This window comes from Zootoca vivipara, chromosome 3 (genome assembly GCF_963506605.1).
Source record: "Zootoca vivipara chromosome 3, rZooViv1.1, whole genome shotgun sequence".
NCBI lineage: Eukaryota > Metazoa > Chordata > Lepidosauria > Squamata > Lacertidae > Zootoca > Zootoca vivipara.
The window spans coordinates 41957867-41974846 of NC_083278.1; the positions used below are offsets into that span (position 1 = coordinate 41957867).

The 16980-nt window shown below is 40.8% G+C and overlaps 1 long non-coding RNA gene across 1 annotated transcript in view; it reads left to right on the forward strand.

Annotated features, from left to right (window-relative positions):
• LOC132591889 (uncharacterized) overlaps positions 1-15933 on the forward strand; it is a 262553-nt gene extending 246620 nt beyond the window's left edge. The window contains exon 6 of the long non-coding RNA XR_009557329.1: positions 15875-15933. This is a non-coding gene — a long non-coding RNA (uncharacterized LOC132591889). The remainder of the gene's footprint in view (positions 1-15874) is intronic.
• The last annotated feature ends 1047 nt before the right edge of the window (positions 15934-16980 follow it).

Sequence of the window (16980 nt, forward strand, 5' to 3'; positions counted from 1 at the left end):
CTTGATTTGAGGGTTTACAATTACATAATTTGATTTTTCACATTATCCTTTGAAGATGTTGCACTGCAGGGGTTAGTATCATGTCCTACTGCAAATGATATTTATACCTGACTTACACTCTGGCCCATGGTTTATATACTGTGCTGATAAATAAACTGAACAGAAGCCACTATGGCTCGATGCAGAAGAAATTACTTATGACCTTGAAGGCAGCATCTCTCCCCCCCATAAGTCATCCCCCCCCAAAAAAAATGTTTGAACGGGCCGGATGTAGTAGACTGCACAAACCAATCACTTGGCTGTTAAAGAGCGTGTCTTTCCCTTCCTGGAGACAGCTTTGCTATAATTGAACTCTCATTTGCACGGCTTACCTAGTTTCCCTGCGAAATAGATGATTTCTTCTCAAATGTCCCCTTATCGGTGCACGTCACAAAGACATCTGCAGAGAAGATGACTGCAGTAGCTCATGTCTGTAAATTCTTCCTCAGAGTGCCTAGCTGATGAGTCTGTTTGACAGTCAGTTCAAACAAAGGCTGCCTGTGCAAGAATCGCACCGTGCACTATTCACTCCATTTCAAAATCTGATCTATTAAAAAAGTTCCTCTCCTATTAAGCACCATGCACCACCACAGCCAAGACAAATATTTTGTGGCTGTCTCCATCTCAATTGCTATAATAAATTTGATCCCTTATTTGAGGCTGAAAATAGCTTTATTGTTACAGGTAGTGAATAAAAAAAAATAGAGACTTGCAATCATTCAAAGTAGTGGAGATCACTGAATAGCCTTGTCCTGAATGAGAGTATTTTAGAATAAATCAAAGACATCTACATGACAATGCACACTCTCTTTGCAATGAAGCACACTATATAGGTATGTAGGGAAATTCCCCAAATCAATTTGCAGCTGCATTATTCAAAACACATCATTACTGATGATTGCATGGATGGAAGTTGCCACAGAATTAGAGTAAATCATTTGGGCTTTTAACAACTCAGTTTATGAACTCCCATGTACCGGAAATAAATTGGGGGAAGTAGCTAAAGAAATGACATTTCATTCTTGTGTTTAGTTGGGCCTTCACTCAGTATCCCTGCAGTTGCGAAAGTATTTAAAATGGAAAAAGTAAAATTATAGCAGTGCTATTTAGAGAGAAATGGAGTTAAAACAAATTTAACATTGGCAATCCTTTGGATTCAAGAAATGTGGTTCCAAGAAGAGGTATTCAAACCCTCTTTCGAAAGGTATAGTTCAACTCTGAAAAGTTATACATTCTCTGTACTATACATTTAAAGCATTATTGTGCCGCTTTAAACTGTCATGGCTTCCCCCAAATAATCTTGGGAACTATAGTTTGTTAAGCTTGCTTAGAGTTGTTAGGAGACTACAGTTTGTTACTCTTGCTGAGTGTTGTTCAGAGCTACAGATCTCCAAGTGGTTTGCCATCTACTCTTCCAGGGAACTCTGGAATTGTAGTTCTATGAGAGGCATAGGCATTTTTAAACAACTCTCAAAACCCTTTATGGATGAAAGTTCCTTGGATCCTTTTGACAGGGGCAAAACAAGGCTTTATTTCACCCGCGTCAAAGACCCAGTTTGGTGCCCCCCCCATTTGCATGCACACACACACTCACAGTCACACACACACTTCACCCAGAGCAAAAAAAACCCCCAGCTTCCCCCCTCCCTACATAGCTATGGCCCTGCTTTGTAGGAAGCCAAGACTGTTTAAAATGGTGTGATACTGCTTTAAATGCACAATGCAGATGGGGCCAAGATAGATAGATACCGGTATCTCAAATGAACCTGGGAGAAATGAAATAAAATCATTCAATCATGAGAGACCAGAAGTTATGAATTCCTTCAATTTATGCCATGAACAGTTTCTCTGCATGTCAACTTCCTATGGAGAAGCTTAGAAGAAACAGCAAAGTGAACCAACCCACTCTCTACAGGGTCAGCCAAGGACATTTTGATGCTTGAGGCAATAGGCTGGGTGGGACCTGTCCACTTTCCATACCATGTACAAAAGCCTACTGAACTAGCTCATAGAATTGTAGAGTTGGAAGGAACCGTGGTGGCCATCTAGTCCAAATGTCCTGCAATAGCAGGAGTCTTTCGCCTAATGTGGGGCTTGAAGCTATGACCCAGAGATTAAGAGTCTCCTGCTCTACCAACCGAGGTATGGTGTCTGAGGTTGAATCTTACTTCAGAATTGATTAATAAGAAGTCCTCCTCCACTGCTGCTGAGAGCAGGGGCCACAGGACAGGTCCAGGGACACACACAGCTCAATCCCCTATACCTTTCTGCTGCTGCTCATGCTGCCTAATGGTAGAACAGTCAGTTCCCTCATAAGTCTATAACATCCCAAACATGAAGTGTGAAACAAAGCTTATTCCACACACACATACACACACACACACACACACACACAGCCTCTTGAATCTCCTTGGAGCACAAGTTTCTTATCTCTCCCACTTCCTTCAATGCTGTCTTCTCTTGTTGTGACGTCCGACAGATATGGGGAAAACCCATAATGGAAAATCATTATGAAATACATTTAACTAGAAAAAGGGGAATAAGTGGCTTTCCAAAGAATAGCATGATTTCAGCAGTGTATCTTTGAAATATTACAAATGTGAAAATCCAAGAAGGTCTAGACATTGTGAAATCTTAACTTGGCAACTGAGCCCAAGACCATTAGGGAGAAGTTTGCCTGGTGCAATGCGAAGCTTTCAAAGCAATTGATGCAACGCCCTTTGAAGAAATATGGGTGGGACAGTAAATTAAAGCTTGAAATTAAAAAGAGAGTCAACTGACAATGGAAATTTGCTATGCCTTTCTTGATCAGAAGCAGCAGCATGACAGAATCTTAACAGAAAGCAAGAGGAGAATCTGAGCTCCACTCACCAGGCACCAAAGACGTTTTTTTTTTAGCGTAGCAGATATGCACATCTGAATGTAATGGCTAAGACTGCCGTGTTCCTATTAACATTCACAATTGGTTGTTGTGAAGCATCATTTGGGAAGAACAGGGCCCACACTGCATATAAAGAAAGTTTTATGATAATTTCCCAGCATTTGTCACCCAGGTTTCCCATTTGTAAAAAGGGTGTAGAACTGTAGATGATGCCACTTTGTGTTAGAGACTGGCTGGATCAGGAAGAGTGGTGGGCACTGCCCACCCAAGAGCCCCCCAGGGATGACACAGATGATGACGAACTTGGACCCAGGACAGTGGTGGTGTGACACAGGGGGCCAGTTTGTGGAAGGGACAAGCTGGGGGATTCTTGATGCAGGAGGGTTGGGTGATCAAGGGGAGTTCAGAAGAAGCAGGCCATTTCCAGGACAGGGCTGGGTGGTGAGAGTCTCAGTGTGAGCACAGACTCAGACAGAGAGGAGTCAGAGGTTGCCCCTGCTTCCCAGCAGCTGGGCAGTCCCAGTCCTGCTGGCTCTCCTCCTCCCTGACACCCCTTTCATGACATCTATTTCTTTTCTACATTTTATTTTTTTTCTTAATCAGTTCATACACATACCTGCTATTCATATTCAAATTCTGTAATTCCTCAACAGCACTAGGAACTTATATATATTTGCTTATTTGTGCTTTGCATAGTAAAATAAACGTAAAATAAGAAGTTCAGTGCATACTGTTTTCTCTTGTTTATTGTTCACTTCCTATAATCACAGAATTGGCATTAGCAATGTCTCTTACACAAGCCCTACTTTCCCAGGACTCTTGTAATTTCTGATATATATTTTTAAAAGAAAACCGAATGCATTAGAGTTTTCAACTCACATCGATGAAATCCGAAGGAAATAGAAGGCAGTGGGAAAGAAAACAAGGCCAGGGAGTCTGATTATCCTATGAATCTGCCAGTCTCCTAGAGTTCTTTAAGGTGCTACCGTCTTGAATCACAATGATGTATCCGGAAGCATCTTGAGTGTGGGAGTAATAATTTCACAGAAGCAATTTGAACTTCCTGACAGCTGTAAAGGAAACTTAATGCTGGACCTGCAATGGGTGAAAAAAAATGGAATAAGTAAAGAAAAATTAGAAAGAGGCAGAAAAACCGGGAGCAGGGTTGAAAGAATAAGTAGTAGAAGAATGATTTTAGAAAGCTATAAAGATCCATAGAATTCTTACTTCAGAATTAATTTTACTGTGCTCTGTAAATGGTTGACTTATTGGATTGGTAGAGTCTATAAGGCAGAAAAAGGAAAATAACAGTTTGTTTTAGTCATTATAAACATGTTGTAGTATTTCTGTATTGCTTACTCATTAATTTTGAGTGAATGTGCATTTTTAATTCTATATAGTGCTTTAAGGGCCTTCCTGTGTACACGCCTCCTCTCCAGATAGCACACACCAAGAAAGAAAATAAGTCAAGGGGGGCTGAATAGTTGGGGTAATGATACAGTGAGAAATTGAAATGTGGTGCTTGAATGGGTGAACCGGCACTTGATTTCTCTGAACAGATGCAGAGCAGCTAGTAGAGCTGGCCTTAGGCAGTTCTCTCACACATACAGTGCAGTCCTGGTACTGAAGAGGGAAAATTTCGCATTGGACAGATTTCTTCTTCTCTGGTGCGGTGGGGTGGGGGTGCAAGAGAAGCTCTCCTTTCACCGCCTAAAGACGACCCTGTGAATATAATGGCATCTTGCAAGTGTTTTTCCTCCAGGAATCATGATGTGAGAATGAGTTTCTACCTATGGTTTCACAAAATGTCAAATCAGCAGCAAGGGAACTATCTTGATATCTGGAAGTGTACTGAAAACATGCTACATGTCTACTTGCCTCAGGATCCCCACTGAACACTACTGAATATATATAAAAAAGCTAAAGCACCACTAATGAGGAAAACGGTAGTAAACTGTTGTGTTGAAATTGCACAAATGTGCTACATTTGTACAGCACAGTCTTGATTTCAGAAACCAGCGGCTAAGAGAGCAAGGAGAATAGATGGACAATGTATCATACATACACGTTGATCACGTGCTTGACAAGAGAAGTAGGAGTTTAATTTTAATTATTCAAAGAAATGCTTCGCAGAGTATAGCTGTTGTAAATGTTCCATTGCATATTTAATAAATGTAATGAAGTTTTATGGGCAAATGCTGGAAGAAGTGTTCAGGCAGGCTGCTTGTAAAAAAGTTTTCTGTGAGATGTGGGAAAGGTAAAAGAGATAGGGCCAACTCCCATCAAAGACTCTCAAGTTTCCTGTGTGTTTGCAATACTCCCCCAACACAAGGAAAGCAAAAATTATCATTTGTCCAAGGCGACCAGCAGCCTTCCCTCCTGCTTCATGTGTAAAATTGCTTTTTTGAACCTTTTCCAAGATATGTTGAATATCAACAAGTGTGTTCAAGCACTTGTCTTCTTCAGCCTTATAGTGTACCCATCATAGATTTCTAGCCTGGGAGATGCCAGGAGGCGATCCTGAGTTTGTGCTAGGATAAAGAAGATGATCAGCAGCGATGCACATCTTGCGTTTACAAGAATGTGGCAGTGCATGCCTACTGGATCGTTCTAGTCTAGTAGTCACATTCTTAAGCACAATCACTCACAAGTAAATCATTGTTTCCCACTATTCTTTTTTGTTAGAGATGAACACGATGTTGACCATTCTTGTTCACCGTTAAGAAAACTGACAGTAGAACTTCCCCTACCTCATTCCTGCCTTTACCTGTGTGTACGTGACAGGGGTAAGGAAATTCTTCAATCCTCATTCATCCCCACCTCAGAGCTGGAACATTTGTTGGGAATAAGGTTTAATAACATTGGAACTGTCTGCTGGATCAGACCATTGGCCCATTTAGTCTAGCATCCTGTTCTCATGGCGCCAACCAAATGCCTTTGGAAAGCCCCAAAGCACAACCTGAGTAGAATTCATCCCCTTTGCGGTTCCCAGCAACTGGCATTCAGAGATGCTGCATCCAAGAGAGGAGGTAAAACATAGCAATCATGGCTAGCAGCCTTGTACTCCATGTTTAATCTTGTTTTAAACCCATCCTGGTTGGTAGCCAGTTCTGCTTTCAGTTTCTCTCAGGACTAAAGAGGAGGCAACACAAGGGTCAGCTCTCTAGAACCTGAATACCAGCCTATGAATTAATAAAAATCAATAACCAAGAAGACTTATCTGGATGAATCAGTCTTCAGTGGTAGAAAAATAATAGCAGGATTTTAAAATTAACTTACATCAGCTGCTCATGAACTTTACAATTCCAATGGAAAAAAACATTGTTTGAAGTGGTTAAAAAAGGAAACACACAAATAGTGCGTAGCATACAGCTACAGATCTGTTATTTTTTCTTATTTGACTGCAAGTGTGTGTGTGTGTGTGTGTGTGTGTGTGTGTGTGTGTGTGTGATCCTTTTGGGGAAAATAACACAGGATTATCTCTTCCCCCTCCAGTGCATCAGAACACACACGCCCCAGGTGTTGATAATTGGGATTCCACCTCCCCAGGCTCCTAGTGGCAGAGTGTTCATTCCAGTCACACTGGGGGTGAAAAAGATAGGACTCCCTTTCCCTGTTCTCTGTCTTCCCAATAAAAATCACACACTCCAGGTCCTAAGGGAACAGTAGATATGGTCACTGCATGCTCAGATCTAGCAAAGTTATATTTTGGCCCTTAGTCTGTACATACTGTCAACATCAACTCATCAGCCATAGTTAGATCTGACACGTGAATGGAAAGTTACTATCAGACAAGAGAAATACCAGAGAAGACGAGGTGCACAGAAAGTAATAAGTTGTTCAGAGGCTTATAATTCGTTGCCTTGTCTAACAAGGGATGAGACATAAAATATTACCTTCCATATCTAGAAAGCTCTCATACCAGCTCTTTTTTAACCCTGTTCACACCACCTTAACTTTGCAAAAGTACAGCCCATACTGCAAAACCCCAGAAGGGGGTGGGATCCAAGCTAAATGGAAAAAGCTATATATTTGTGTGATGTGGTCTCAGCTGTGCATGTTAGTGAGTTGTTATTTTCTGTAACGTAGTCCAAATATTCAACCAAACCCATTAGAATGCATTTTCAGGCAATCGCTGTTCTGCAGCCATCTCAGGAAGCACATCAAGGCTGATTAAGCTGATGTCTAAATTGCACTGGTTAATTTTGTTAATTCCTAATTTGCAGGTTTTCCTAACAGTGGGAAGTGTTTAAACACTAGAAAGGCACAGCATGGTATAAAAAGAGAGAGAAATCCTTTGTTTAAATTACACATTATGGAAAATGCTCTAGAAAAACCCCCCCCACAATTCAGTCTTCCCGTGTAATGGTGCCAGCAATATTAACAGAACACTGGCAGCCATATGTTACCCAAGGTGTACAGTCCACACTCCTATTGGCAGGAATTCCAGGGACTCCAAGTGAGGTCTAAACAGATTCCAATTTAAATAGCCAAACTCCTGTTATTTTAATTTCCAATTAGGATTGCTGTTATTAAAGAAGGTACTTTGACATTATATAACTATTATGTAAAGGAAAACCAGGGGTACTGAGTATAATCTTGAATTATTTTAGACTTTAAAACAAGTTATTTTTGAAGATTTAAAGAGCTTAGGGGTCAAGTCATCCCATGAAAATAAGTTTAATACCACTTCTGTAGGAAAGTGGTAGTTCATGTGGAGAATAAATAGGCAGAATAAATAAATGTTTGCATGTGCGAACTTATATTCCCCTTTAGAACAAAGCAAAGAGTCATACTAAGCAGACAAGATCACATAGTCTCAGCTAAGCGGCCAATCTCAACTTTCTGACAGCTAGAATTGCTTTCATGCACCCACCTCATGCTTTACTCTTGATACCAGTCTTCTCTTGGAGATCAACAATGGGGCTGATTGCACTCTGTTAATCTTGGTTTTAAGTTTTGCCAACCGTTGGTCATGAAAGGCTAGACACTCAACTGCTTGGGCATTGGCATGAGTCCTATTTAAGAACATGAAAATGTTAAGAAGTGTGTTGCTGGATCAGACCAAAGGCCCATCCAGACAAAAAAGGGGGGTTGTTCCACAGTTGTTGTTGCGGATTCTCATACAGTAAGAGAAATACTAAACAACAATGTTTGTGAAAATAAGAGTTGGGGGGATAATTCCAAACATGCTGGGCATCATGGATTCCTGCATAGCAGGAGATTGGACTAAATGACTCTCAGGTCCCTTCCAACCCTAGGATTCTAAAGCAAAAATGTTTAAAATGGCAATGTGTGAAGCAGATTCAGGGGACAGACATTGGAAGTGATGCACGCAAGAGTCAACAAGCCAACATTTCAATATTTGTTCCTTATCTTGTATGCACATTCTCCATATTGCTAGATTTGTCTCTTTTTCTTTTGTGCATGTTATGCGTATTTGTAACAAATTTATTATAAGGAGATGGGATTTCCTGAATATTTCAAAGAATTAGGAATAATGAAATGCACATCATATCACTAATTTAATATTTCCATTGTTTTCCCATCACTTTCCAGTTGAGTTCAATGGGACCTATTGCTATTTAAGGCAATTTGATTAGTTTCTAATACATATATAGAAATTCAGTGGATAATTTTAGAATTTGCCGCACTCAGGGTTTTTTCACCCTTAAAAATACTTCTGCAAATCTCTGCCTACTAGTACGTCCCTGATGCTTGAAGTTCCCACCATTTTTGTTGCCTGTTGTTGTTGTTTTGTTGTTTAGTCGTGTCTGACTCTTTGTTGCCTACAGACCACCTATTGCTATTCATATATAATAAACCACCTTTGCAAGCTGTCTCACTCACTCACTCACTCACTCACTCACTCACAAAGTCACTCACTCCCCCTGTCTGTTTTCAGTTGCCCTCTAACTTTACGCTATATGCAGAGAGAGTTAAGTCATCATTATCAGTGGTTGCACTAAATGAAAAATTCTAGGCATGACTTGGTAGTTTGCCCCCTGGTCTTGCGTTCCGAACATTTGTGGAACAACTGCATCATGTGGGAATAAAGCAGAATACCAAATCAATACAACAGATCTGAGAGTGTTCAAAGGAAGTTTTACATTTGATCTGGATTTTTAAGCTTATCTACAAATGCGGAAGCACAAAGGAACAGAAGACTGACAAAACCCAGAAGCCAAAGTAATAGCTTTTTGATGCTCTTGATCACCTTCTGTATCCATAGCTCCTAATAAACGTTTCGTGGTATAGTTGCAGCATAATTCCAAGGTGACCACCTGTCAATTAGCTCCCAGGACTGCTCTCGAAGTCCTTCTTACAAGTTAAACTGGGATTTGTTTGCCCTAAACATTTTTAAACATAGCAGAAAACTATCAGGGCTAAATTGTTAATGGGATCAGGAATCGTCAGCGATAAGTAAATAACATGAATTCTCATCTGATGCAAGAACACATGCAGGGATTGAATGATGAAGGTGAAAGCTATAATGGAAATTTGAATCAAATTTATTAGCAGATGTTCAGTTGTGCAGAAGAATTATACATAAATAATAAAGAGCAGCTCTAGCTAAGAGATCTCAGTTTCCTTTTCCCCAGGAAGCACATTACAATGGAGTCTCCCCCAATCAACATTTGACAGTGTGTTGAATTATAATTAAGCTATATTGAGAAAATATTCAAGTGACAATGATTTACAAACAATCAAATTATTTTTGGGCTTACCTTCAGGCTTTACCAACTGGAGTGAGTTTTCTTTTATGACCATATGCCTGTTAATAAACACGATTCAAATGCCAAGTTGTTCCAAGGGGTTTTGGAGATAAAGCTGACTGAATAAAAATAAAATAGACTGGGGAACGGGATGGAATCCTGCAAAAGCACTCCACACAGCAATATTTTTGATGAAGAGCTCCATTTGGTTTTATATAAAATATCAGTTGTAGTTGTTCCTCCTGCAATCCCCCCCCAAAGTGATAGAAGTGGCAAAAAGCCATTAGATGGAAAACCAGAGGTTATTCTCCTTGTTCATCTTCCCTATTCTGATGGAACGAATATTTAATTCAGATTCTGATTCTAGTAATTCTGTAGCTGTATCAGTTAAGTGACAGCGGCAGCGGCATATAATGTGATTGACAACATAAACTGCTTTCTTAGGGAGTCCTTTGTAGCTCTGCACCTAATTGTGTTTCAGAGATGAAGCCAAATGTGGTCTTTTGCCCGGGGGGGGGGGCAATATCTGACAGCACTTGATACAAGCTCTACAGAGTCTGCGTTGGTGTACACTGGCAGTCTGAACAGAATTTAAGATCAGCTTTTAATATTTAATATTTCAAATGTCCTGGGCCTTTCATATGTTAGAGAGTCTTGCAATTCCTATGTCTCACTGCAATCTCTCCATTCAGCAGTGAGTGACACTGGGAAAGTCTGTTAATTTGAAAATGGAAATATTTTAATTGCAGTCCTTTGCATGCATGTATTGGGTTCTGTGGAGAAAATGGGTATAGAGCTGCAGCTTCCTGCAAGAGAAGGGAATGGCTGTCGCTCAGTGGGGGATCATATTATAGCCTTCATTATGCCGTGGAGGACCCACGAGAGCAATGCCCCCCAAAAATGTGTCTTGTGGGAGCCACGTGATTCGTACGAGAGCATGCCCCCCCAAAGCAGGAAAATTTTGGGGCTGCACTCTCATGGAAGCCAGAATGGGACATCCCTGGATCCAATCAGAAGCTGGGGTGGCTTTTGTAATTCTGGGATGTCCTGCTCAGATTGGGATTGTTGACCATTACATCATCTGCTTTTGCAGGTTCAACCCCTGATATTTCCTGGTGGGACTGGAAACATCCTATGCTTGAAACCCGGGAAAGCTACTGAGAGCCCATGGGGGTGATGCAGAGCTATATGGACCACTGGTTGGACACAATACTGTAGAAAACAGTTCCCCGTGTTCCTATGAATGGGAATAGAGAAAGAATTATATATTTGTATATGATTTGTATATATAATTGAGAATCATGCAGAGTATGGAGGGACTTGGATATTGCTTTTTGAAACAAACAAACAAACTGGCAAACCTTGTTCCTCTGTCTGTACCTTTTCAAAATGGGCAGTGATCCACACTTCCTGTCTTTGCAAAGTACTTTCTTTCCTTGCTATATTTTTAATAAAATATGCAGAGGTTTTTAGGCTCACTGCTCAGTGAAAACTGTCAGTAGTGATGGTGCATTATTCTTGTGAATCCAAATGTGGCCAAGGGCGTAGCCAGGATCAAAACTAGGGGGGGGGCAAGCCATGATCATTCAGGGGCGGGGCCACAAAGTGGGAACGTGGGCGGGGCTACAGGGCCAGCTGGCCTGACGACATCGTGGTGGCGGCAGCGGCCACCTTGTGCTTCTGGGGCTGGCAACGGCGGCGGCTACCCTGCTTGGCTGGAGAGGACGGGAGGGTCGGGCAGGCAAGAGGGGGTGACAGGGTGGGCGAGGGCAAGGCAAGGCACGGCCGCAGTCACGACGGCTCCGAGGCGTTGCTGCATATCAGCATAATATTTCAACCATGTTGTGGGTTCAAGCCCCACCTTGGGGGAAAAATCCTGCATTGCAGGGGGTTGGACTAGATGACCCTTGTGGTCCCTTCCGACTACAATTCTATGATTCCATTGATATATTACCATAGCATATGCATCATTCTGCTTTCTTGAATTGTCCTACTCCTAGGCATAGCAGCCAAATCCTAGAGGCCTAGGTGCCTCTCCCCCCCCCCCAATTACTGGTAATTACCGTATTTGAAAGAGTCACCCCCCCATTTTGATGGGCTTTCTATGTGGGGCTTATCTGCCCCCCCCAGTATTTTATTAAGGATGGAAGAGGGAGGGAAGGAAGGAATAATAGAGAGAGGGATGCCTCATATTTGTGGGTGCCTCTGAGTGATGCTGTGAAGCTGGAACTCTGCAGCAAGAGGATGGGAGGGTCGGGCAGGGGAGAGGGGGTGGCAGGGCAGGCGAGGGCGAGGCAAGACAGGGCCGCAGTCTCGATGGCTCCGAGGCATTGCTGCATATCAGCATAATATTTCAACCATGTTGTGGGTTCAAGCCCCACATTGGGGAAAAATTCCTGCATTGCAGGGGGTTGGACTAGATGACCCTTGTGGTCCCTTCCGACTACAATTCCATGATTCTATTGATATATTACCATAGCATATGCATGATTCTGCTTTCTTGAATTGTTCTAGGCATAGCAGCCAACTCCTAGAGGCCTAGGTGCCTCCCCCCCAAAAAGAAATTACTGGTAAATACTGTATTTTAAAGAGTCCTCCCCCCCATGTTGATGGGCTTTCTATGTGGGGCTTATCTGCCCCCCCCCAGTATTTTATTGAGGATGGAAGAGGGAGGAAAGGAAGGAAGAAATAGAGAGAGGGATAACTCACATTTGTGGGTGCCTCTGGGTGACGCTGTGATGCTAGAACTCTGCAGCAAGAGGAAGATACCGGTACACCTGTACAGGAGCCTTGTAAGCAGCTTTCTCTCTGCTTGATTTACAGCAGGCACGCCCAACAGGTAGATTGTGATCTACCAGTAGATCACTGGATGTCTGTGGTAGATCACTGCTAGATCACTGGCACCCCTAAAAAAAGCTCACCCAAATTTTTCCTCCTCCCTAAAAAAGCTGAACTATGACCTGAAGCCCTAAACAAAAATGGGCCTCCCTCCCTCCTAAAAGAAGCTCAACAAGTTTGACCTAAACCCCCCAAAACAGGGCTTCCCTTCCTTAAAAAAACTCAACAGCTTTGACCTGAACCCCCCAAAAGGGGCTAGATCACTCCCAGTTTTTAACTCTGTGAGTAGATCAGAGTCTCTTGGGAGGTGGCCACCCCTGATTTACAGTATACAGATGCAGGAGGAGGGGCAGACTGGAACACCACTGCTTTTTATAAACATCACTGTGTCTATCAAAGCTACAGCCCCCCCTTCTTATTCACTTCCTTTTAGCCTTGCAGGGCCACCTTAGTCAAATTGAATCCTCTGCACCCTCATTAAATCGCCAATAGAACTGTTAATGCGATCCCTGAATGCCCATGAACAACTCCCACTGAATAACAATAGGGTGAATAGGGTGGACCTTGCCTGAAGGGATATTCTGCTCCATTGTCTTAACTGCTTAAGTACTGGTAGCCACTTTGCTTTATTTATTTGATGTGTTTTTGTTACAGCTGTGTTCCCGCCCCCAGCAAGTGGAGAGCTGCTCTTGCTAAAGCAAAGCCCTTTCCACTTCAGTTTTTGGAGGGGCAAAGTATTGGTTATGGTCTGTAAAATACAATAATTTTTTGCTTCTAGGGGGGGCAGCTGCCCCCTCCTGCCCCCCCTGTCTACACCCATGAATGTGGCTATTATTACTATCTCCTATGAAGGTGCCTTATGCCGTCTGCTTAAAGAGGGGGAGCTGGAAGTCTGTGGAGATGTGTTTCCTAATACCGCTGATTAGTTTTGACCATTTGATTAAAGGGACTAGAACTGGGTCTCCACACCAAATCACAGATGTGTCCTTCAGTTGCGTGGGATTCAAATTGTAAGGAAAAACCACTGGGGTAAAGCTAATCATATTTAAAAGTGGGCTGCATGACCCAAAACATATTAAAGTTGCATTTGCAAAGAATGAAAGGAGTCATAATCACAGTCTGCTAGGGCTTAGAGAAAGAAATCTGGAGGAGAGTTTAAAAGAAGGATGAATCAATAATTAAATTATGGCCAACCATAATATATAATTTGAGAAAAATTATGCTTTCTGGCAGGTTTCCCAGAACATAGTTATAATGGACAAAATTGTGGCATCTAAAGTGGTGTTTTTTTTAAAGGAATCCTGTGCTTAATATTTGGGATATGTTAACGAAGGTGAAAGCATTATTATCTTCCCCCACCTCCCAAAAGTCATTGCTTAGAATTAGAACCATTATTTGGTTTGCATTACTGATGTTAACTGTCTATGGAATAGGCAGTTAACATCACCCTATTTTTTTATACTTTTGCTCTGATAAGTGCACAGAAGTAGGTTTCTTTTGTCTTCCTGAAATAGAATGTATTTGGGTTCTGTTTTGTGCAAATTTGTGTGGTAACAAGAAGGGATTTTAACTACTGTAAATAGATAGTGGACCATCAATCATTCTGGCTACTCAATCATTTTGAAATGCAGATGTCTCTCCGTGTATGTTAAACAGACCTCTTCTGTTAGACTGGAAAAAATTTTTTTATGGCTGTTCAAATTTTGTATTTCTCATGTTATTTTTGTGGCTGTTAGCTTGTATTTAATATTGCATTTTATTTCTGAAATATAAACTACTTTGAATCGTTGGGGGAAATGAGTTTAGAAATATTTTAATAACTGAACAAAGAAATACCAATAACCTTTGTTGGGTTTTTAGTCAGTGACACATATCTTATGTAACATGGTATATAGTGGCCGAGTAAAGAGCTTGGACCGAAATGTCTGCAATCAACCCTGAAAAGATATAAAAATCCAGAGCTACATTGGGAGATACCTAATCAACATGGAAATATAAACAATTTGGTCTGAAACTAGATTTATGCTTATTCTGCTTAATTCTCAGTTTATCACCACCACCATAAAATAACCCTGATTATCGTTATTTTGTACAGTGAAACAATTTTTCTTCATCCTATTGCAGTTTCTGTTATTACGGTTTTAATAATATTTTGTGTTGGAAAAGTTAATAAAGCATTTCAAAAAATTCTTTGGCTTTCCTGGGGCTACACCAGGTACAAGCACAACTTGTTGAAATATTCCTTTGTAATCGCATGGATTGGATTTCCACAGAAAACAACTGCAAACTTTTGTGGATAAGAGAACCTCACAAACGCATTAGAGAATTGCATTTAGCTTCAGGAATGGGGTGGATGTTTGCAAATAGATTTCAACCTGGGAATTTTATTTTATTTTAATGCTCAAATTAAAATAATTCTAATCAACTGCTATAGGTTTTTTGTTTTTATTTTGCTAAGCAGTATGAAGTTTGTTCTTCAAGTATTTGTATACAAATTGAATTTCTTATGTGTTAAATTGATCCAATAAGCTATCTAGTTTAATTATTAAATCCGGTTCAATATTTAATTTGGTTTAATAAAAGTGGTCCTGCAAAATGTGTGGATTTAATTGATTGGCATTAGTAAGATATAATTTAGACTAGATTAAATATTTAATATAGAACACTTCTTTAAATTATTCAGCATTCAGATGAGATAACATGGATATTTTCTGTCTCAAAAGCTATATTTCAATTATAAATCCCCCCTCCCCAGATATATAAAATAGAATCATTGATTCATTTGTGGAAGGAACAACCTTTCTTTGTTTAATGGAATCTTCCATGAGTGAACCTATCAAAAAGCAACAAAAACCAGCAGGGTGCTAATATACCGTGCACATAAAGAGACAATTAGGATATACAGAATATAATACTACTGCTCAAAATGAATGAAAACACTACTTAAATTTCCTAGTTAGGATATGCAGCTAAATGTGCCATAAGTTTCATCCTAATGACTATTCAGAATTCTGAAGGAAATTCAGAATAATGAAGTAGACTGCCTGACAATTTAATACTGTGGCACAGAAGGAAGTTATGAGTGTTCCAGCTGACTCACAGAATTGTGAAATTGCGGTGCTGGAGAGAAGCAATTTATGGGAACACCTGCCATGTGCTCCAGTATCACTGTAGGAGATTCCATCTTCCTTCAGGTATGCCACCATCAAAATCCCATTTGCAGCATGCAGAGACTGTGGGAGAGCCCACCGACAGCTAGGATTTCCTGGAGTATGGTGAAATTGCTACTTGCATACATGATGGTGCTGGATTTTTAATTATTATTGTTTTTATTATCATAGAAATGATTTCCACGTGGGGTATTAATCTTGTGTGCGGATTGGCCCTTGATTTATTTCAGATCTGCTCAATTTGTAATCCACCAAGCCAAATGAAAGGAATGAACCATGCATGTAAGCCTGCTCAGAAAAGGAATGAGAAATCTTCCATTATTGCTTGCTTTCCTGGACTAGAGAAATGTGTGCGTGTTTAAATGCCTGGATGGAGGCCTGAAATTGATTTAGTAGATCACTGATGGAGCCTACCTCCTTTGTCCTGTTCCTGGATGTTCTGATATCACTTCCTCCTTATTGTCTTATATATATCTACCTCTGTTTTCAATCATTTTAGAGCCACTACATAGCAATTAATTACCATTTATAAATTTAAATTACCATTTATAAATTTAAAAAAAACCACTTGAGAATTTAAAACATAGATCCCCAAATTGCACTAGTGAAGTGAATGGGCCATATATCAGGCAGGTCCCGTCCGTTTTGGAGGCCTAATTGTAAAAAAAAGGTCAACAACTTCAATCCTTAAAAAAGGTCAACAATTTTAGTCGGCCCTCACGCATGTTCACTTCATCAAATCTGGCCCTCTTTGAAAAAAGTTTGGGCACCTCTGGCCATATATAGATTCTTGGTGTGTGTGTGTTTATACTCATCAAATTACTCTGTATTATTGCCTTGGGTTCCCAGTATTTTATTGTCAATTCTTCTCCAGGTGTGTCTTTTATGCAGTATCCCCACATTTCCAGCCACTGGAACACTGCACATTACACAGCCTGAACATTAACTTCATTTTGTCATTTGCAATTTCACTTTTTTTTTTGCTGAATTTCTGATGGTATCAAATCATAAATCTGCAGCTAAAAACCGAGCCTCTTAGTGATCTCAGGCAAGGCAATGTAAAACAGCTGAGATGCAGCTTGGGGTTAAATAGAACAGGGGTCAGCAAACTTTTTCAGCAGGGGGCCGGTCCACTGTCCCTCAGACCTTGTGGGGAGGCCAGACTATATTTTCGAGGAAAAAAAATGAATGAATTCCTATGCCCCACAAATAACCCAGAGATGCATTTTAAATGCACACATTCTACTCATGTAAAAACACGCTGATTCCCGGACCGTCCACGGGTCGGATTTAGAAGGCGATTGGGCCGAATCCGGCTCCCAGATTCTACCCATGA